We start from the raw sequence: 24,550 nt of genomic DNA, 5'->3' as shown, positions 1-24,550 counted from the left end.
AGAACATGGAAAGCTGATTTTGTCTTTAATATGGAATTTTCAGTTGATGAATGTTGATTAATTTTTTCATAAAACACTGGATGAACCATAGAAAAGATCTCTGAGGGCCAACCCCTAGTACTTTCCTTTCATCAAATTTGGATAATTTTCAGATCACATTGAACAGGAAAAAGGATCAAAGACTAAGATTTGAGTTGAGAAATGTTGGAGCCATGATGAGACATTGAAGTGCCATGTTTATGACCTTATCAGTGGATCCAGAGTATAGTCCCATGACCACAAAGTCATTATTCCAATGGCAGATCTTTTGGTTTGGATAACTTCTATAATTATCAGGGAATTTGGCATGGGACATCTTAACAACAGGCTTCCAATGCTCATACCTTTACACCCCCACACCCATGTTGTCCTCCTGTCTGTATTTTTCAAGCTGTGTTCTGTTTTTATAGGAATTAACTCACTCTTACCAAACCGTCTAGCACACTGAGTCTAAAATCTTTATGAGACTGCATATTAACAATGTAATATGACCCAATGTTTTAAAACTCCTTAGAGTTTTGTGTAGGACATGTTAGCTATCTTTCTCTTAAGTGCAATTTAAAGCCTATGGAGGGACCTTCATAACTGGTCTTTTAAAGTCAAAATTACATGTTTTTAAAAATCTATTTATTGCTTATTGTGATGTTAATTTGATTGTGGATTGTCTTGAAGAACAGACTCTGAAGTATAAGCACCACCTAATCCAGGTCAAAACCATCATCTAAAATCTCACATAGCATCTTAGTCTGGCTTGAGCTGGCTTCAGTGCAACCTGGCACGAACTCCTGTGCCAGGAGTTAGCAAGTATTGAGCAATGGCTACAAATACATTTTTTTTCATTTGTATATTTTTTTCTGTACCTTTCCAATACACAAAAAAGAAGCAAGGATAATAGATTAGGACTTTTCTCTGATTCCTAGGTACTAAAAAGGATGTATGCTATTTACAAGCTTATCTGGTAAAAATATGATGTGAGGGATCCCATGATAAGATGTAAAACTAGAGAAGTGTTCTGGGTTCTCATCATCTTGGTGGTGGTGGTGGTGGTTGTTCATAGAATTGATCTTGGTCCAAACAGATCAGGATGAAAGGGAACATTTATGCATTGCACTGACTGATGTTAATGGTATCTTCCTTAACTCAATAAATCATTAACTGATGGCTCTGGGTATATAGTGACTTCCCAGAAAGATGTAATTCATGCTTTCCTCGAGCTTACATTACATAGCAAGGGGAAGGGTCAGATGGTGAACATCCAAATATGTAAGATGATTTTAGATGTTGTTACTTGGAAGACTGCTTAATGAAAGGATGAGGTAGAGGGTATGTGTGTGTATGTGACACTATGGTCAGAAGGACTATGTTGCCTTAGGGTAACAGGCCTGGTTTGAATATACACTGTAGTGTGTCCCATCTTCATATCCATGAAGCACAAATGCCACAGTACTTCTTAGTGCCTATTTAGTGAGGATCACAGTGTGGAACAGGATTTCTAACACAATAGTCTCTGTAATGGTAGTGGTAATGTTAATATCACAACAATACTAGCAGTGGTAATACTGACAGTAGTGGATTCTGGGCGCTTTCACATTTCATACCACTACAGTGATGCTAAGACTTTGAAAAAGTCACTTCTTTTTGTCTCATCTGTTCAAAGAGGCACTTGGAGCCAGTGACCTCCGTGGTGCCTTCCACTCTCTCTTCAAAAAGAAGAATGTCAAATTCTCCATTTCCTTATGTTCCATTTCAGTCTTAGTCTGGGTTTCTCTTCTAGTTGGTTTTCCATTATTCATTTCATCTTCATAAAATTTTCTTAGAACAGGAAGTGTGTGATTCAGTTCAGAGAACTGCTTTTTTTGACAGAGAGGAATCCCAATTTTGGGCTAGTCTTTGGAACTATGCCCAGGGGAGATTTTGGAGGTTAGGAAGAAGTTAGGTTCTAGAGTCTGAGACCCCTGGGTTTGAGTCCTGGTTCCACCATTTCATATGTGTAGCATTGGACAAGTAGCTTGACCTTTTTGAAATTTCATGTGCTCCCCTGTAAAAATGGGGGGTCTACCTTATTGGATTTTTATGTTTATATGAAATAATGCATGTAAAATATTTATTATGTGGTACCCACTAAAAGTTAGTTGTGATAATTAATTCAGTATATCTTCAGGACTGGCTATCTTTTAAAGATGAGTTTTTGATCTGAACCATATGTGAAATAATTGTACATGGAAGGGTCTTTGGGTCTAGCCTTCTGTTGCAGGCTTAGTGGCCTTCATTCATACTCTATAAATGCTGGAGGTTTATTCTCTCTTTGATTCTCTTCATGCCTTTAGCATGTCACTTCCTCCTTCCATTAATGGCATAATGTTGACAAGAAGATAAAATTTGAAAATAGTGGAAATAGACTGGAAAGGGAGAAGTATGGTCATCTCACCTCGAAAGGAATCACTTGCATTAAAAAATGTAGTAATTCAGTAATACTTCACCAAAGGCCACAGTTTGATCACTAGCTTAATCTTTTAAGAGTACATGCCTTATAGTATGGAATCCTTGCCCCCAAAAGAACTCCCAGGCAAGTTTTGATTGTTTTAACTTGTGAAACTGTGGAAGATTATTTCTATTCCCTTTAGATATGTATCTCCCTCTTCTGGTGTATAGAAACAGTCATTTAATGCGTGTCTGGCAACATCGATCCATGGTTGAGGATAGGCTGCGCTATGGTTTCACCCAGCAGAACACCCAAGGGCAATTTGAAAGACAATGTAATTACACAAGTTGAAAATAGGTCAGGACTTGGGACAAACACCCAGATGCTTTGGAAAGTAGCTTTGGTATTTGACGGCCCCTGGAGTGAGAAGTTATTCGGGTTGCTGTGCCTGGGAGTTTTTTTGTTTGTTTGTTTGTTTGTTTAGTTTTGAGCAGGTAGGCAGAAGGAGACCAATTCTGAGCATGCTCTTTGGGTATAAGCTTGGGTGATGCTGGTTGCCAGTGTAAGATATGGACACTCGTAGTAAAAGCACTATATCAAAATGGCCCAAAGTGGGGCTATGAGGTTAGGCAGACCTGTGTGTGCTTACTGCTCCTCACCTTCTTAGCTTGGCACCCTATGCAAAATTATTTCACAACTCCAAGTGTCACTTTTTTCATTTCTATATTGGGTATAATAATAACACATAGGGTGTATGGATTAAGCAAGATAGTGAATATGACATGTTGAACACATGCCAGCTACATGGAAAATAACTTGAAAGATGTGATAAAATACAAAGCCCCAAGCTTTGGCTGCTCACATGTTGCTCTCGGTGGCCTTCCTTGGGTTTCTCTCTCACAGTCCACACTTATGGTTCAGTTGCCACTGGTGAGGAGGCATTTACTTTATCTGAGGTAGGTGGATGTGGACATACCAAAGCCAGATACTGGATTCTTGACCAGGTAGAGACTGGTGTTGCCCTGTTAATGGGTGTCACTGATGGATATGTGTCCTGGAGGAGCAAATCTCTTCCTCACAGACCATCAATAGCCGCTGGTCTGTGAGCCACAGTAGGCATGTCTCTGACTCTAGGAGAAGTTTTGTGGAACTATGGCCCTGGTTCATCTTAAGCACAATAAGACTACCAGGCTTTACTCGGGGGCTTATGCTACTGAAATGATGCAAACTTCTAGAGTAACATTGCACACAAAGAATGACCCAAAACAGTGTTAGCTGAAAAAAGTCAGCCCCTGGGGTCAGACAGGCTTAAATTCAATCTTGGATCTGCCAGTTACTCACTATGTGATCTTTGTCAGCTTGCATAAATTGTCAGTTACCTCATCTGTGAGATGGGGATACTAATAACTACCATGTATTTTGTAGATGATAAGAAATGAATACAAAACATTCATTCAGAGATTGGTGCATATATACAGGTAATATCTATAGGTTTATATTATCATCTTAAAAATTATGGCTATTCCCTTTAATCTTAAAACTATATTAAAGCACATAATCAGGGGCGCCTGGGTGGCGCAGTCGGTTAAGCGTCCGACTTCAGCCAGGTCACGATCTCGCGGTCCGTGAGTTCGAGCCCCGCGTCGGGCTCTGGGCTGATGGCTCAGAGCCTGGAGCCTGTTTCCGATTCTGTGTCTTCCTCTCTCTCTGCCCCTCCCCCGTTCATGCTCTGTCTCTCTCTGTCCCCAAAATAAATAAACGTTGAAAAAAAAATTTTTTTTAAAGCACATAATCAGCTTACATTAACTTGACTAAATATTACATAATACTATAAATACTTACTGAGAATTATTTTAGGCTCTGTGATGAGCACTAAAACACTGTTGCTGTCCTTAAGGAATCTGAATTTCAGTTGAAAGAATAGACACATAAATAAGGCAAAAATTCCCAAGTGCTAAACCGAAGGCACAAGGATCATGATGTAAGGACAAGGAGGAAACAAATTAATTCTGCATCGGGGGAACCAAGTAAGTGTTCATGGAAGAAATGCCTTGATGGTGGCATTGTGTTGTGTGGCATTTTTATTGAAGGGACAATGTGAACAAAGGCTCAGAGTTGGAACTGTGTAGGGTGAGAAATAACTTCATTATGACTGGATGCTACAGAACGTGGAGAGATGTTGTAGAATAGGTTTGGAAACTGGGTTGCAGTTTTATTCTAGAGGGCTTTGAATATGCAAATAAAATTTGTGCAGAAATATCCTTTAAAAAATGACTTCATTCACTTGTCCCTTCCTTCCTTCAACACCATTTATTTAATGCCTACTCTGCCAGATACTGTTATGGAGAAAAAGCAGTGAACTGGATAAATCCAATGAGTTTCCATTCCAGTGTGTGAAAGTACCATGAGTAAGCAATTTCATTAGAGTGTGCTGAATGGCCCGATAGCCAGGGAGGAAAGAAAGCTTCTTGCACAGTGACCTCCTCCACATTTGGGGGAAAAGAGAAGGATTTTCTGAGGAAATGACTCTCAGCTAACATTTGAGGGAATGAATCAGAGTTAATCAGGTGAAAGGGGTAGAGGAAGAATATTTTGAGTGGAAGAAACAGTATGTTTTAGAGGTGAGGAAGATTATAGTGGGTCTTAAGAATTCCAAGTTAATTCAAAATTGGTGGAGCACTGAGTGCAAGATAAGAGCTGGGAGGGATGGTTGACAGGTGGTCCTTAAGAGCCTTGTAAGTCATGCAAAAGAGTGTTTTATCTCTAGGGCCCAGAAAACGTTTAAGCAATGCTTGCTTTGCATACAGAGGGGCAGACTGTCTACACAACCTGATTACATTTGTCTTTTAGAAAGATAGCTCTCAGCAGACTGGAAAATAGAGATTGGAAGACAAGACTGGAGTCAGAAAGACCAACTTAGAGGCTATTGGAGTCATGCAGACAGTTGTATCTGTGTTTACCTTTCCCAAAAGTTTACCCACAATGTGAGAAAAAGAAAGGTGACCCGTTTTCTTGGATTTTATTCTTAACTTGATGTATATAATGTACTTGGTTGCATGAGACGGGGGGGGGGTGTCAAATGGTTTATCTCATTTTAGGCACTATTTCTAGCAATTGTTGAGAGGAATGGAGGCATCTCTGCCTTCCCAGGGGAGGAGGAAAGGGATCCTATCTTCTGTGACAGGGATGCTGGGAAGGTGGCCTTTGCATACTTGGGGCAGTGTTTGCTGGATATCAGAAAGTATCTCAAAAAAATAATTTTAGAAGTAGTTGCATCATTTTCCAAGAGCCACCCCCCCCCCATCCCTCATTTGCCTGTAGAAGTGACAAGTAGGGGAAACAGTGCCCATTTACTGTAATGAGACCCAGAGCCAGCAGTATCTGCTCCAGGGAGATACAAGTAGGGCAGCTGATTTGACAGCAATTGAGTGCACTTGTGAACTTTTTCTTGGTCCCCTAGGAAATCAGAATAGCAAACAGCACAGTCCTGGAGTGTGTTGTTGCAAAGCTTCCCAACTCAGACCCTGTCTGATACCCTTGTCAAATGCAGCACTCCTATAGACTCATTAGAGATGGTTGGAGCTGCTTTTCTTGATATTGTTGACATAGTTTATCTTCTCTGTTGCTGGCTATTTGCTTCTGCTATGGTTGAAGAGAGAAAGAGGGTAAAATGTGAATCATTGTTTGCTGAGACTGATTCAGATCTTAGACCTGAGAACTGGGGCAGGCATAAAGTATATAGGACCCCAAATCAGTCACTAGCCAGTGAGTGACTTGATTCTAGAACCTGTTTCAATACTGTATTGGTTTTCTTTAATGTTTATTTTTGAGAGAGAGACAGAGTGCAAGTGGAGGAGGGGCAGAGAGGGAGACACAGAATCCGACGCAGCTCCAGGCTCTGAGCTGTGAGCCAAGAGCCCAACATGGGGCTCGAACTCACAAGCTGTGAGATCATCACCTGAGCAGAAGTTGGAAGCAACCAGGCACCGGTGTATTGGTATTTTGTTGCTGTATAACAGATTACCACATACTTGGTGGATGGAAAGAGTACACATTTATTACCTCAACGTGTCTGTGAATCAGGATTCCAGACATGGGTTAGCTGGTCATCTGCTCAGGGTCTTACAGGGATGAAATCTAGGTCTTGACCAGCTGTGTCCTCACCTGGGGGATCCACTTTACATCAGGTTCCTGACAGAATTTATTTTCTTGTGATACAGGAATGAGTTCCCTGCTTTCTTGAAAGATGCCAAATGGGAGCTGATCTCAGCTCCTAGAGGACACCAGTCATACCTTGCCACATGGCCCTCCTCTCATCAGCATGGCAGTTTTCCTTTTAATGGCCAGAAGCAGAATTTCTCTCTCACTTTGAATTTCTCAGACAGCTTTACAAATCTCACCTGATTAGGTCAAGCCCACCCAGAATAAATTCCTTTTTGATTACTTAATTCCATCTGAAAAAAAAAATGCCACATAATGTAACACAATAATGGCATTATATCCTATCATATTTATGAGCTCACTCACACTGAAGGGGAGGGGATTATAGAGGATGTGCTCACCAGGTAGTAGGAATCCTGGGTTAGGAAGTATCTTAGAATTTTTGCTTGCCACAACTACCTATCAACTTTTGTCTACAGGTAGGTTCCTAAACATATGGAGAATATTTCCCAATTTTCAAAGTGGTTACATCCTGTATAACCATTTATAAAATGAATATATTCAGTCTTGTTTATTCCTGAGAAGGTAGAATCTCAAAGGAGGAAATATTTGGGGTTTGTGAATGATCAAGCGCTGTATAAACATGAGAGATCGTGTCTATGGGGACCAAGTAGCTTTCTGGGTGTGATTTTTTCCTACTAGTCACCATTTAAAAATAGTTGTAGGAGAGTGAGGAGTTAAGATGGAGGAGAAGTAGGGGGGTGGCTATTTTCCTCAGCCCTCAAACACAGCTGTATCAAGGTCAGATCACTCCGAACACCTAGGAAATCGATCAGCAGAGTGGCAGAAGGATCTCCACAGTTGGAGGGAGACAGCTCTGCAAGATTGAGGTATGTGCATGTGAATTGGGGGAGATAAAATAGCATAGGCATGGAGGGGAGGGAACCGTTTCTGTGCAGAGACAAAAAAGAGAGAGAGGGGTGTGAAATACAGCATTGAGTTAGTACCAGAAGAAAACCTTTCTGGACCATAGACTGGGGAACAAGAAGTACAGAGAGTGTCAGTTCTTTTTTGCAAATAGCCTCAGGAGCTAAAACTTGGAGGTCTCAGCAAAGGCAAAGGCCTTTCAGCAGAGGCTCTACTCTGGAGCAGGGAAGAAGATTTACATGGTGCCAAGTCCTTTAAGACATCTGATTTTGAATCCCAGCTGAGCACCAAGGGGAAGTCTCGGGAGAACTGGGACTCAGGGCAAGCTGACCACCCTGGCTATTCTGTGAAGACTGCCTGAATAGTGTGGGTTGAGATCCCCAGTCCAAGGAGGAGAGATTGGGCTGGTGCCATTTCCCCCAATACCAACATGGTGGGACTTCAGAGAGCAGCACAGTGGCTCCCAATGGAGGCGGGACCTGCTTACACCAAACCCCGCCCCTCTATGCCTGGTAACTGCTTATCTATTGGAGGAAGACTGACTGACCTACCGCAGCCAGACTGTCCTCCAAACCAGCACAGCCACCAGCCTCAGGCAACAACAGACAATTCTTTTCTTTTTTTCTTTCCTCCCTCCTCTTTTCTTTTGGAATCAGGCTCATAGTTTCTGATTTTTTATAATTCACACACACATCTATATGTGTGTATATATACATATAGATGTGTGTATATGTATATACACACACACACACATATATATTTTTATCAGTAATTTTTATTCTATACTTTGTCCATCTTTTATTCTTTATTTTCCTTTCTCTTTCTCTGGAATTCGGCTTACAGTTTTTTGATTCTCTGGTTTTCTTTTCTCCCCTTTCCTTTTTCTCTTTTTGTGGGATCAGGCCCCCTCTTTTTTTTTTCCAGGGCTCATACCTAGTCGATGATCGAAACACTCCACCACAGTAAGCAAGGAGGAGCTCTGCAGAGGATTGACCAGTGGGATAGGAACAGAAAATGCAACAGTAGAGTGTATACAACATACACCAAACACTTCCTGGGGTGCCATGCCCCTGCACAGTGTATGACCCCTTTTTAATATAGTAGTACTTTCAGGTGTAGGGCACATAACAAGCTTTTAAAACACACAAAAGACGGGAGCCTGGATGGCTCAGTTGGTTAAGGGTCCGACTTGGGCTCAGGTCATGACCTCATGGTTCATGAGTTGGAGCCCTGTGTTGGGCTCTCTGCTCATAGCTCAGAGCCTGGAGCCTGCTTCAGATTCTCTCTCTCTGACACTCTCCCCTCTCCTCTCTCTCTCAAAAAATGAATAAACATTAAACACACACACACACACAGGACAGAAACTTAGCCAAAATCAGAAGGCAGAGGAATTCTCCCCAAAATAAAGGTAAAGAAGAGATCACAGAGAATTGTTCAAAACAGGTTAACAATATATCTGAATAAGAATTTAGAATAACATACTGGCACAAAAACAGACACTCAGATCAATGGAACAGAATAGAGAACCCAGAAATGGGCCCACAAATGTATGGCCAACAAATCTTTGACAAAGCAGGAAAGAATATCCAATGGAATAGATTCAGCATTCCAGCTGAATCTCTTCAGCAAATGGTGCTGGGAAAACTGGACCACTTTCTTACACCATACACAAAAATAAACTCATAACGGATGAAAGATGTAAATGTCAGACAGGAAGCCATCAAAATCCTAGAGGAGAAAGAAGGCAAAAACCTCTTTGACCTCGGCTGCAGCAACTTCTTACTCAACGCATCTCCAGAGGCAAGGGAAACAAAAGCAACAATGAACTATTGGGACCTCATCAAAATAACCTGAGCTGAAGTCAGACGCTCAACCGGCTCAGCCACTCCTGAGCCCCATACACTTCCATTCTTTCTATTCACAAAGCACTCCTTCAGAGAGTGCCGTAGAGATCCCTGGAAGGGGCTATGTGAGTCACTAAATTATGAGATGTCAATAAATCCGTTTGCTGTGAGAATTTTCACCTTACATTACTTGAAGCCATGAACTGGAAGTCAGTAGATGGATGGCCATCATTGTGCCTTCCCCTTTAAAAGCAGTTTTTGGGTGGCCTAGGGACACAGTTTTCACCAGTCTGTATTGGGCCCTAGTGCAAATTAGGAAGAGGTATCATCTAAAGGCAGTCAGAGAAAGATAAATATATCATTTCACTTATAGGTGGAATTTAAGAAACACAACAATAAACACAGGGGAAGGGAAGGAAAAATAAAAGAGAAGGAGGCACACCGCAAGATACTCTTAATTACAGAGAACAAACTGAGCATTGCTGGAGGAGAGGTGGGTATGGGGGGATGGGCCAAATGGGTGAAGGGCATTAAGGAGGGCACTTGTTGGGATGAGCACTGGGTGTCATATGTAAGAGATGAATCATTGAGTTCTACTTCTGAAACCAATACCATACTGTATGTTAACTTGATTTTAAATAAACTAAAAAAAAAGTATAAACCTGGTTACATTAAAATTAAATCCTCTTACTCAAAAGACAAAAGAATGTGAAAATCAAACTACAAACTGAGAAAAAGTGTTTGCTACAAAAATGACTAGTCATTATATTTAAAGAGCTCCTCCAAATTAATGATAAAAAATAGCACACTAGAAAGATGGGCAAAACTTACTAACTGGCACTCCATAAAAGAAGAAATAAAATGTTGTGTGAATATACAATAATCAACCTCATTAGTAATCAAGAAATCCATAAAAAAGTAGTATTTTATTCCCAATAGATGGGCAAAGGTCGATAATATTGACAAAATCAAGTGTGATAAGTGTTTAATTATCTCTTAAATACTGCTGACAATAGTCAGCAATACAACTGCTTTTGAAAAATAATTTGGGAATACTTTTAAAGATGAACTGTTTAATAAATTCTAGGACTTAGCAATTATACCACCAGTCATATTCATTCAGAAACTCTTGCCCACGTGCATCAGAAGGCATGTACAAAGATGATCACAGCGGCATTGTTTTTAACAGCAAAAATCTGCATACAACTCAAATGACCGTTGCCAGGAAAATGAATAAATTGTTATACAGCAATGAAAATGAATGAACTCTAGGTGTATGTGTCATTATGGGTGAACCTTAAAAATAAAGTAGTGAATTAAAAATTGAGTCACAAGAGATCACAGCATGTGATACTTTTTTTTTTAATGGAACTCTTAGTCTTCCTCAAGGATGGAAAAAGTCATTTAAAAAATACCAACAACAGCCCAGTCTTTTGTTTCTTTAATCAGAATTATTGGAATTGATGGTGTGCAGAAAACCTAATGTAAGTAACTGTAATTCTCTTGGTTGATTAAGCAAACCTTTAGAATGAACCAGTTAGTGCAATGAAGGAAAAAATTTCTGAGAAACACTATCAGTCTCTGATATTGTCGGGAAATGAAACCTGTGGTTACTCAAATACTTTAAATACAGTTACCATGAAGACCATATACAGATTACAAAATTAAAAGGACTATAGAAAACTTGACTTCTCCCCATCTTGCCAACAACTCAGTGAACCTTAAAACACAATGTAGTTTTGAGACCCATTCACCATTCCTGACTCCCAACATAACCTCCTCACATCAAACATGGGTACCATCTCTCATTTGAATCCGAACAGCATATTAAATGCCCTCCTTATGTCAGCCCTGAACCAACTCTTACCCATGCTAAGCTTCTTCCCAAAGTAACAATGACAGTGGTCATTTGAAAACATAATTCATACCAAATCCTGTAATCACCTCCCCCCTCCCACCCACCAATGGCTTCTCATCTCACATAGAATTAAGCCTTTGTCCTGCACAGGCATGGCACCAGGCTCCTTCTCTAACTTCATCTTCTAATAATCTTCCAGCCACACTGGCCATTTTGCAATTTCCTGTTTGTGCAAAGCAGGCTCCCACCTTAGGGCCTTAACATCTATTTTTAAATAGCTAACTAAATGAAAATGGGTCCTAGATGAACAAATGACAAAAATGTGCCATCATCTAATGTTAATGATTTACCCAATTCTGCGGATCTGTGAGGCAGTAAAACCATCCTACCAGATGTGTTGTGGTGAAGGTAATGTTTTCCTTTTGAAAATTTTTTGGACACATTTTACATGTCTTGGAAGCCATTTGCACATTGTGTCTTTTTTTTTTTTTTTTTTAAATTTTTTTTTTTTTCACATTTTTATTTATTTTTGGGACAGAGAGAGACAGAGCATGAACGGGGGAGGAGCAGAGAGAGAGGGAGACACAGAATCGGAAACAGGCTCCAGGCTCTGAGCCATCAGCCCAGAGCCCGATGCGGGGCTCGAACTCACAGACCGCGAGATCGTGACCTGGTTGAAGTCGGATGCTTAACCGACTGCGCCACCCAGGCGCCCCTTGCACATTGTGTCTTATACAGAGTGTCTAACTACCCAAAATATACATTCTCTCTAAGATCATCAGGCAATCTGCTATTAAGCACACGTGTATTAACCTCTCCTGCTTCACTCATAACCTACCCATACGTACTCCCCCCATGAAGAGGTATGTTTTCTTTATTAAATATTCTTTTTCAGGACTTATGAAATATTTTCAAAAAAATATATTCGTAATGACATTTTGAATGATCACCTCAACTTGGAGAAATCACCCCTTTATCAAACCCAGCTCCTCCTGTTCTTTCAGGAAGACCTATGATCTCTGGCTATTAACTGAGCGTTTTATGGGCTGAAAATGGAAATGGAAGACATGAGAACCATAATTTAAGTCATGATATGGCTTCTCAATTAAAGTGATATTAAAAAGCAATAAAACCCTCCACCTCAGCCCCCAGGTACAAGGGTTGCAGAATAATTAGAATTCCTTCTCAGAAAGTAAGAAAAAGAATGTTTTAGTCTAATACTGCTTATAGCACATACAGAAAGTCAAGAGAAAATCAGAAAAGGAGCAAGGAAGGTTCCTTGAATGTTTCCTTTGCCCATACTGGCTGGAGTTTTTTTTTCTGGTATCAGAAGAGTAAAAATCAGTGCAATCTTATCTACCAGAACTGCTAGGTCAGTCAGGCCTTGATGGCCTTGGCTCCAAGTGGCTGCTCACACAGACAGTGGAGCTCAGAAATAGCTCCTAACACCTGCTCCCTTGGCCCAGGAGCTCTGTGAGAATAGGACTGTGGTTGGGTTTGAAGTCTTTTTAAAGTAAGTATCAAGATGTGATTCTACAGTGGAAACGGTCACACTTTGTGAAGAGAGGAGTGTAAACAGTCTGATGTACATATCTACATTTGTCTTCTAGCCCAAAGTCGTGTCTATTCAACTCCTTTCTACTTTCAAGGGACATCTTGACATTTCATCACTACTTGTGTTTTTTTTCCTTAAGGACAACTGATGAATGCTGGGCCCTGACCAATGATGTGAAGACTGTGCCTGCTTCTAAAGGAACACAAGAGCCAAGTGAAACCATTCGATAGACACATCTAGACACCAACTATATGATGATAATTACAATGATAATCACGGAGACTTAATATGTTCCAGGTACTTTGCTAAGTTCTTTAATCATCTAAACTTGATCCTCATAAAAATTTTATGGGATAAACATTGCTATATTATATTAGCATTCCCATTTAATAGATGAGGAAAATAAAGCACAGGTTAATGAATTCTATACTGCTTTCTCAAGAAGGATATAAAGTTATCTAGCTTCACCCTTTAAAAATGACTTTTAGGGGTGCCTGGGTGGCTCGGTCGGTTAAGCATCTGACTTCGGCTCAGGTCATGATCTCATGGTCCATGAGTTCAAGCCCCGCCTTGGGCTCTGTGCTGACGGCTCGGAGCCTGGAGCCTGTTTCGGATTCTGTGTCTTCCTCTCTCTCTGACCCTCCCCCGTTCATGTTCTGTCTCTCTCTGTCTCAAAAATAAACGTTAAAAAAAATGACTTTTATAATGCTTTTCAAAATTAGTACATTAAATAAATGCTTTGAATTGAAAACCCCTATTAATTATAGCACTAGGTGCAAAGCATACCACATAATCAGCCACTAAAACCCTAACATCAGTTGTTTTATCTGATTAGGATGGATGGATGAGTTTTTCTCTTTGAAGACAGTTGGGTTTCATGAACAGTTAGTGAACAAACTGAAAGAAATGGAGCAGAAAGGGTGATTCCAAAATTGTGGAGAAAAGGCACATATTGCCTATGGCAAGGGGAACTGGGTGACTGGGGAAGGGGATCAGAAAAAGTCTCCTATTTTAAGAAAAAAGAACTCTCTTGCACTGTTGGTGGGAATGTAAATTGGTGCAGCCTCAGTGTAAAACACTATGGAGGGTTCCCCCAAGAAATTAAAAATAGAGGTATCATGATCCAGGAATTCCAATACTTGTTATTTATCAAAAGAAAATGAAAACACTAATTTGATAAGATAAATGCACATTGATTGAGCATTGCTCAATTGATGTTTATTGCTACATTATTTATAATGATCAAGATATGGAAGCAGCTTATAAGTCACCAACAGGTAAAGAAGATTGTGTGTGTGTATACACACAAAGTACCTGTACACACACACACAACCATATATACACACACACACACGTGTGTGTGTGTATACAAAAAATTCATTGTATACAATGCGATATTACACAGCCATAAAAAAGGATGAGATCATGCTATTTCTAACAACATGGATGGACCTAGGAAGTATTATGGTAAGTGAAATAAGCCAGACTGAGAAAAACACCATATAATTACACTCATATGTGGAATCTAAAAAACAAAATAAATGAATAAACCAAAAACACAATCAGACCTCTATAGACAGCAAAGTGATGGTTGTCAGAGAGGAGGGAAGTAGGCAGATGAGCAAAATGGGTGAAGGGGAATGGGACATACAGGCCTCCAATTACAAAATAAGTAACTCACAGGAATAAAAGATATAGCACAGGGAATAGTGCTGTATGGTGACAGACTGTAGATATACTTGTGATAAGCATAACATATAGAGATGCTGAATCACTATGTTGTACACCTGAAATGAATGCAATGTTGCGTGTCAACTAAAATTTTTTTTAAAGATCCAAAATCAATATTCTACTAATAAAAGTCTCTGATTTTACTGTCTAATCTTTTGTACCTTTCACATTTACAGCCTTTGTGTATACCTTGTCTATTCCAAAAATTATGTTTTAAGTTGGTATGTAAAAAGGACAAGGAAGAACCCACAAGACCATTATTCTCCACTTCAAAATTCTGCCTTGAGTCTGAGTAGACTCTATCAATAATATCCCATTACTTGTAAAGATTACCTTGAATTTATCTTGTAACCTATCCTTCTCTTTGTTAGCTCAGATAAGGGAAGCCAGGCTCCCAATAAATTTCAGCTTGCAAGTCCTCCTGAAAGAAGTGGATGAATGAAAAGACATTGTATTCCCCAAATAACCAGGCTGAGTCCATGGGGAGGGTATAGGTGGTGTGCCTGCCTGTTTTAGGAAATGCACCTGACATTGCAACAAGGGACCACTGCTACTATTTTAGACCAACACACACAGAGTTTATAAATAACATACCTAGGATTATCTCATTCCTGTGAGTACTACAAGTCTAAAGTCTGATGAATTTTCAAAGAGAAAATGTACACAGAAAATATGGCTTTGGCACTTCTCTGTCATGACATATTCTGCCATTGGTTAACGATGTAGTCTTAGCCAAGTCACTTAACTTCTCTGAGATTCAGTTTTCACAGATATGAGAAATGGAGAAAAGCCCACAATTCTGCTTATCTCACATGATCATGGAGATAAGTGAAAGAAGTGACTATAGACGTATTTTGTCAATGAACGTGAACACAAAAGTATTAGCACAACTATTCCTTTCCCGTTATCCACCCAGTTCCCATTACAGGTTTTATCCAGAAGATTCTGAGTCCAGCACTCTTCCCACCACACCCTGCAGACCCCCTGCAGCCTATGGAATATTATCGCGCAGTTAAGTCTCTTCCAAGGAATTATTAGTAGGTAACTCAATCTGTGGCTCTGTGCCTGACTTACTCCCAGGTGTAGCATGTATTAGGTCCTGCCATCTGTTCCTTACATGAGCCACGTGACCTTGGATAAGTCCTATAACCTATCTGATCTTTTATTTCATATTTACAAATTTGGGTAATAATAGGTTCCCTTCATTATCCTACAGGCTTGCAGGGTGTGTATTAATAAGGCAGTATGTCAAGACATCTCAAAAACACTCAAGACCACAGTCATTGCCATGACATATACTGTCTCTCCCCATTAAAGTATATTCACAGGACAGGGGATTTTACTGATGTATCTTCAGCATATAGAATATTGCCTAGCACATAATATACATTTAATAAATACTTGTCAGTGAGTGACATAAATGCAAGCACTTGACATTATCACCAATATTACTCTTCCAAACTGGTTATGTAAAGTGTAAGGTCTAAAACTCAAAGCATTCTTTTTCTTTTTTTAAAAAATTTTTTTTCAACGTTTATTTTATTTATTTTTGGGACGGAGAGAGACAGAGCATGAATGGGGGAGGGGCAGAGAGAGAGGGAGACACAGAATCGGTAACAGGCTCCAGGCTCTGAGCCATCAGCCCAGAGCCCGACGCGGGGCTCGAACTCACGGAGGGCGAGATCGTGACCTGGCTGAAGTCGGAGGCTTAACCGACTGCGCCACCCAGGCGCCCCAAAGCATTCTTTTTCTGTACACATTTATGTGTAATCTAACCCTTCAATGAAAATATATAGAAGCAATTTTCCTCTTGAATACACAAAAAGAAATAGAACATAGAAAAATATTCCCTAGGCTCTATAGTTCCAGGACACCTGCAAACAGGGAGATCACTCCCTGACAATTGAGATCTAAACATTTTCAAAACTAATTTAATAGCAGTATTTTACAATGACATCAAACATCCCTAATAAGGGAAACGCCAAGGCAAAAGATATTAGAAGCCACTAAGGCCTAGCTAAGTAGGAACAGAGATGCTGGGTCTTTGGAGAATGGTTATAATGGTAGCTCCTGAATTTCATGTGCTACTTCATCCCATTGGAAGAAGCCACACTCTATAACCCTTGGGTAAATACAGGCCTCAGAGCCCTGCCCCTTCCTCTTATACAATGTCAATTGGGAACACTTAGAAATGATCACCAGTGGAGGAGTGAAGATGGCAGAGCAGTATGGGGACCTTCAGCTTGTCTTGTCCCTGCAAAGTAGCTAGATCAGCACCAAACCATTTTGAACATGTAAGAAATTGATGAGGATTAACACGACAATCTGCATTACCTGAGCCACAGAACTTGGCAGGTACACAGCGCAGAGAGGTGAATTGGGGGAGAGAAAAGCTGTGGAGGGTGGGGAGCCATTTTTTGCAGAGAGAGGACACAGAAAGATAAAGGTGGAGAACAACTGAAACAGGAAGAAATAGAAAATTTGAACAGACACATAACCAGTAAAGAAACTGAATCAGTAGTGAAAACTCTCCCAACAAACAAGAGTCCAGGGCTTAAAGGCAAGGGGAAGTCCAGGGGAATTCTGCCAACATTTACAGAAGAGTTAAAACCTATTTTTTTGAAGCTGTTCCAAACAATAGAAATGGAAGGAAAACTTCTAAACTCATTCTATGAGGCCAGCATTACCTTGATTCAAAAACCAGACAAAGATAGCACTAAACAGGAGAACTACAGACCATTTCCCTGAGGAACATGGGTGCAAAAATCCTCAACAAGATACTAGCCAACTGGATCCAACGATACTTTAAAAGAATTATTCACCATGATCAAGTAGGATTTATTCCAGGGCTGCAGAGCTGGTTCAGTATCCTCAAATCAATCATGTGATACATCACATTAATAAGAGAAAGGATAAGAACTACATGATATCCTCAATAGATGAAGAAAAAGCACTTGACAAAATACAGCATCCTTTCTTAATAAAAAACCCTCAAGAAAGTCAACATAGAAGGAACATACCTAAACATCATAAAAGCCATTTATGAAAAGCCCACAGGTAATATCATCCTCAATGGGGAAAAACTGAGAACTTTCCCCTTAAGATCAGGAACACAACAGGATGTCTACTCTGACCACCGTTATTCAACATAGAGTTGGAAATCCTAGCCTCAGCAATCAGACAACACAAAGAAATAAAAGGCATCGAAATTGGCAAGGAAGAAGTCAAACTTTCACTCTTTGCAGATGACATGATACTTTACATGGAAAACCCAAGTATCCATCAAAAAACTTCTAGAACTGATCCATGAATTTAGCAAAGTCACAGGATATAAAAATCAATGTACAGAAACTGGTTGCATTTCTATACACCAATAATGAAGCAGCAGAAAGAGAAATCAGGGAATTAATCCCATTTACAAATGTACACAAAAACTGTAAAATACTCAGGAATAAACCTAACCAAATAGGTAAAAGATTTTTTTATACACTGAAAACTATAGAAAGCTTATGAAAGAAATTGAAGAAATGTCAATACTACTCAAGGCAGTCTACATATTCAGTGCAATCCCTATCAAAATAACACCAGTATTCTTCATGGAGCTAGAACAAACAATTCTAAAATTTGTATGGAAGCACAAAAGACCCTGAATAGCCAAAGTAATGTTGAAAATGCCTCCAAAGCTGGAGGCATCACATTTCAGAACTTCAGGCTGTATTACAAAGCAGTAATGGTTAAGACAATATGGTACTGGCACAAAAACAGACACATAGATCAATGGAACAGAACAGAGAACCCACAAATGGATCCAGAAACATATGGCGAACTCATCTTTGACAAAGTAGGAAAAAAGATACCCAACTGAGGAAAGACAGTCTCTTCAGCAAATGGTGTTGGGGAAACTGGACAGCGACATGCAGAAGAATGAAGCTGAACTACTTTCTTACAAACACAAAAATAAACTCGATATGGATGAAAAACCTAAATGTAAGAGAAGAAATCATCAGAATCCTAGAGGAGTAAACAGGTACTTGGGTCACACAGCAACTTCTTACTTGACATGTTTCTAGATGCAGGAGAAAGAAAAGCAAAAATCAACTATTGGGAACACATCAAGATAAAACCTGCAGAGTGATGGAAACAATCAACAAAACTAAAAGGCAATCGATGGAATGGGAGAACATATTTGCAAATGACATACCAGATAAAGGATTAGTATCCAAAATCTATAAAGAACCTCTCAAACTCAACACCCAGAAAAACAATCCAGTGAAGAAATGGGCATAAGACATGAATAGACATTTTTCCAAAGAAGACATCCCAATGGCGGACAGACACATGAAAAGATGCTCAACATCACTCATCATCAGGAAAATACAAATTAAAACCACAATGAGATACCACCTCATACCCACCCGTCAGATGGCTGAAATGAACAACTCAGGCAACAACAGATGTTGGAGAGGATACAGAGAAAGAACACTTGTGCACTGCTGCTGGGAATGCAAACTGGTGCAGCCACTCTGGAAAACAGTATGGAGGTTTCTCAAAAAATTAACACTAGAACTATCCTATGACACAGCAACTGATCTACTAGGTATTTATCCAAAGGATATAGGAGTGCTGTATCCCAATGTTTATAGCAGCACTATCAACAATAGCCAAAGTATGGAAAGAGCCCAAATGGCCACTCACTGACAAATGGATAAAGATGATGTGGTGTGTGTATGTATGTGTGTGTGTATATATATATATATATATATATATATATATATATATATATATATATATATATATGTATATGTATATATACACACACACACACAATGAAATAGTACTGGTGATGAAAAATAATGAAATCTTGCCATTTGAAACAACATCGAGAGAACTAGAGTATTATGCTAAGTGAAAAAAGTCAGAGAAAGACTAATATCAAATTATTTCACTCATATGGAATTAAAGAAATAAAACAGATGAACAAAGGGGAAGGGAAGAAAAAATAAGATAAAAACAGGGAGGAAGACAAACCATAAGAGACTCTTAAATACAGAGAACAAACTGAGGGTTGCTGGAGGGTAGTTGGGTGAGGGAATGGGCTTAATGGGCGATGGGCATTAAGGAGGACATTTATTGGTATGAGCACTGGGTGTTATAGATAAGTGATGAATCACTAAGTTCTCCTGAAGTCATTATTACGCTATATGTTAACTAACTTGGATTTAAATAAAAAATAAAACCCCTAAAGACTATACCAAAAAATAGAATTTATGAATCACTAACATTAAAGAATACGAAATTAATGTACAGAAATCTGTTGCATTTCATATGCTAATAATGACGTAGCAGAAAGAGAAATTAAAAAAAACAATTTCAAATGCACGTCCATCAAAGGAATAAAACACCTAGGAAAAAAATTTAACCAATGAGGTGAAAGGTCTCTATTCTAAAAACTGTGAGACATTATTAAAAAAGTTGAAGATGACACAAGCAAATGAAAAGATATACCATGTTCATAGATTGAGAAGAATTAATATTGTTAAAATGTTTCATACTACCCAAAGCAGTCTACAGATTCAATGCAATCCCTATCAAAATACCAATGACATTGTTCACAGAATGAGAATAATCTTAAAATTTCTATAGAATTATTAAACACCTGTATAGCCAAAGAAACCCTGAGAAAGAACAAACCTGGACCTATCACAATCCCAGATGCCAAAGTATACCACAAAACTATATAATCTAAAAAGTATGATACGGGCACAAAAATACACACAGAGATTAATAGAACAGAATAGGGAGCACAGAAATAAACTCAAGCTTATGTGGTCAATTAATATATGACAAAGAATGCAAGAATATACAATGGGAAAAAGTCTCTTCAATAAATGGTTTTGGGAAAACTGGATAGCTGCATGCAAAAGAATGAAAGTGTACCACTTTTTAATGCCATATACAAAAAGAAACTCAAAATGGATTGAAGACCTAAATGTTGAGAACTGAAACCATAAAAATACTAAAAGATTAGATAGGCAGCAATCTCTTGGAGTTAGCCTTAACAACATTTTTGTGTATCTGTCTCCTGAGATAAGTGAAACAAAAGCAAAAATAAATTATTGGGCTTCTCCTTCCACTGCTAATGAAACCATTTCTCAATCTTACCCCTAGTTTCTCTTCGCTTAGCCCACTCTCAAGCCTTGGTAAGGTCAGAGACTTGTCCAAGCCCTCTTCTTCCCTAACACCCTCCTCCAGTGACTTTCAACTCACTTCCTTTTAAGCATCTGTCTTCTGAACTTGATTTACTGTATCCCAATAAGTGGTGTCCCTAAGCAGCCTGGTGTAGCAAGAAGAGCACTAGGCTGGGAACCAGAAGGCCCAGATGTGAGCCCCAAATCCCCTGATATCCAGCTGCAAGATCCTGGGAAAGGCCCAATGCCCTCTTTGAGTACCCAAGTCATTATCAGTAAAATTATACTAATTCACAGGCCTGTGTGAGCACGAACTGTGGAAAAAAAAAAAAAACTATTGGGACTATGCCAAAATAAAAACGTTTTGTAGAGCAAAGGAAACCATCAGCAAAACAAAATGCCAACCTACTGAATGGGGAAAATATTTGCTAATGATACATCTGGTAAGGGTTTAATTTCCAAAATATATAAAGAACTCATATATATTCTCATATATATATGAGAATATATATATATTCATATATATATTCATATACATATTTATATATATATTCAACTCAAGCCAAGACACAAATAATCTAATTTAAAAATGGGGAGAGTATCTGAATAGATATTTTTCCAGGGAAGACATACAGATTACCAACAAACACATGGAAAGAAACTCAACATCACTAATCATCAGGGAAATCCAAATCAGTGAGTTATCCGTTTGCATCAGTCAGAATGACTGGTATCAAAAAGACAAGAAATAGGTGTTGGTAAGGATGTAGAGAAAAGGAAACCCTTGTGTACTGTCAGTAGCAATGTAAACTGGTGCAGCCACTATGGAAACCAGTGTGGATGTTCCTCAAAAACTTAAAAATAGAAATACCATATCATCCAGTAATTCCACCACTGAGTATATACCCAAAGAAAATGTAAATACTAATTCAAAAATATGTATACATCCTTATGTTTATTGCAGTATTATTTATAACAGCTAAGATATGAAAGCAACCCAAGTGTCCATTCATAGATGAATAAAGATGTGAACACACACACACACACACACACAGGAATATTTCTCACCCATAAAGAAGAAAGACATCTTGCCATTTGTGACAACATGAGTGGACCTAGAGAGTATTATGTTAAATGAAATAAGCCAGATAAAGATAAATACCACATCATTTCACTTATATGTGGGATCTAAGAAACAAAACAAATGAACCAAAACAAAAAACAGAAACAGACCCATAAATACTTGTAACTAACTGCTGGTTGCCAGAGGGGAGGGCAGTGCGGAGATGAGCAAAACTGGTAAAGGGGATTAAGAGGTACAAACTTCCTGCTGTAAAACAAGTCACAAGGATAAAAGGTACAGCACAGGGAATATAGTCAATAATTTTGTAATCCCATGGTGTAGTGACAGATGTTAAGTACACTTAATGCAGTGAGCAATGCATAATCTACAGAATTGTGAGTCACACTATGTTGTACACTTTAATGTAACATTGTATGTCAACTATACTTCAAATAAATGAGTAAATGAATAAATAAATCCAGCTAGCTAGATTTATGTATCTATCTACCTATCTACCTACCCATCCATCCATCCATGCAAGAAAATTCAGCCAGTATAAATCACCATTTCAAGCCTCTTTTATGATACAGAAAATTTTCCACTATAAAAAGTTAGCTTAAAAAGCAGAATATAAAATTGTACAGACAGTGAAATTCTAATTGTTTTAATACTAGGAAGTAGTTCTCAACGAGGGGTAACGTCTAGAGAGATTTTGATTATTACAATGGATGGTAGGGAGTTTTGGCCAGCATCTCTACTCTGCTGAGTGGAGGTCAGGGATGCTATAAACATTCTAGAATTCACAGGACATGCCTCAACAACAAAGAATTATTCCGTCTGAAATGTCAGCAATGCTGAGGTTGAAAAAGAAATCCTGATACGGAGGAAAAATATTTTAAGAAAATATAATAGTCTATGATTTTATTATTGATTCTAAACAATACCACATTTTATAAATGGTCTGTAATGAGCCTATTTTTCTTTTGTAAGTGGGTAAAAATAACATTTAAAGAAAAAAAGCTAAATTTGCTGTTTCCTTTTTGAACTAAGTCAATAAGTAATGAGGTCAGCATAGAAACAGGTTGAGAAATTGGTCAGGGCATCAAAGGAGGAGGATCAACAGAGCATGAATAAGAATTATCATGGGGTTTTATTTCTGCTCTGAAACTCTGTGGGGGATTTGAGGGGAAATGCCATCAGCCACCTAGGGTGTTGGGAATAAAAAGCAGCATGCTATTATATGATTCAGACAGTGACCTTCATCTTGAGTCAAGCAGAGGCTATCGCAAGAGAGAGAGAGGAACAAGAAGTAGGAGGCTATTTTATATAAATATCTAAAATATCCCCAAAATATCTAGACATTCCTTCGAAACTGTATCTTGGAATCTCTTAGAGACTCAACAATATGGAGTAGACATAACTTCCAAATTTATACAATCTTCTGTTTTTCTCTAGAGCTATACCACAATTAATTGAAAACTCTTGATACACTACAGTTGCCCGTTTAGCCTGGGAAATAGCCTTGTCTTAAGCTGACTGAGAAAACACTTTCATATAATGTTTGACAAGGGGGAAAAAAAGAGAAATTTCTATTTTCTTTTCTGTAAAGTCCATTCCATCACATAAATTCACCATTAATACAGATATGACTTGCTATACCCAATAATCAAGTTAAAATGAATTAACAATTTAAGTCAGAGAAATATTTCAAAATACTTTTTTATTCATATAGCAAAACTTCCTTGGTATTCAGAAATATTTCCAGGTTTGAAATATCTGAAATACACAATGATTAAAAGAAAAGGAGAAATGCTCAATCACATCCCCCACATCCCCTGGGTGCATCCTCCTGCTTTTTCTGTTTTCTATAATTTCTTAAATGAAATTTATAGAAAAAACTTACATTATTGCAATTCAACATTTTAGAAGAGTTGTTACTGCAGCAATGTAAAAATGACCAAGAATCGTCACTGTTCATATTGTCAACCAGTGAGGCTACAACTTGACTGGAATTTCCTGTCATTTTCCACTCTACCTGGTCACATCTCTCAGGTAGGGCCAGTGATTTCAAGGAAGGGTCCTGGCTAGTCACAATGCCACTATGCACACAATCCCAATCACAGCAAATTATCCTTGGGTATTATGATAGTAAGACATACAATATGTATATACATATTTCTGGGGGATAGATTCCAAAATAAATGATCTTATACTCTCATATCACATAAACCTAGAATGTAAAAAATGGATTTGGATTGAAATGCAGACTTTTTCGTTTCTGTACTTGGCTCCATTTGCTAACTTTTCTTCCCTTAACCTACGCTACCCTGGCCCCAGCTTCACCTTTACAAGTATTTACTGCCTTTTCTGAACAGACACTCTGCTGGGCACATTATAGACATCATTCATGCACTCATTCATTCATTCACTTAATTATTTCTGAGTACTTACTATGTGCAGTACCTCTTTAATCTTCACAAAGATACATAAAGTAGGCAATATTTAATTCATATCACAGATGAGAAAATGAAGATCACAGAAATTTAAATTAATTGTTTAAGGTCCTGTAGATACCAGAAGTATAACAAGGATTTAATTCAGCTGCTGAGTTCAAAGTTCATTCTATTACACTAAGTATTTTTTAATGTTTGTTTATTTTTGAGAGAGAGAGCGCGCGCGCATGAGTGGGGGAGGGGCAGAGACAAAAGGAGACAGAGAATCTGAAACAGGCTCCAGAATATGAGCTGTCAGCACAGAGCCCG

General features: G+C 38.7%; 1 protein-coding gene across 1 annotated transcript in view; it reads left to right on the top strand.

Annotated features, from left to right (window-relative positions):
* PRELID2 (PRELI domain containing 2) overlaps positions 1-24,550 on the top strand; it is a 195,390-nt gene that overhangs the window by 150,761 nt on the left and 20,079 nt on the right. Inside the window, exon 7 of the transcript XR_006715789.1 lies at positions 12,946-13,103. The gene's annotated coding sequence lies outside the window, so the exon portion shown is untranslated. The remainder of the gene's footprint in view (positions 1-12,945; positions 13,104-24,550) is intronic.

This window comes from Leopardus geoffroyi, chromosome A1, assembly GCF_018350155.1.
Source record: "Leopardus geoffroyi isolate Oge1 chromosome A1, O.geoffroyi_Oge1_pat1.0, whole genome shotgun sequence".
NCBI lineage: Eukaryota > Metazoa > Chordata > Mammalia > Carnivora > Felidae > Leopardus > Leopardus geoffroyi.
Note: the sequence above shows the minus strand (reverse complement) of the source record. Positions and strands in the feature narration are given on the sequence as shown.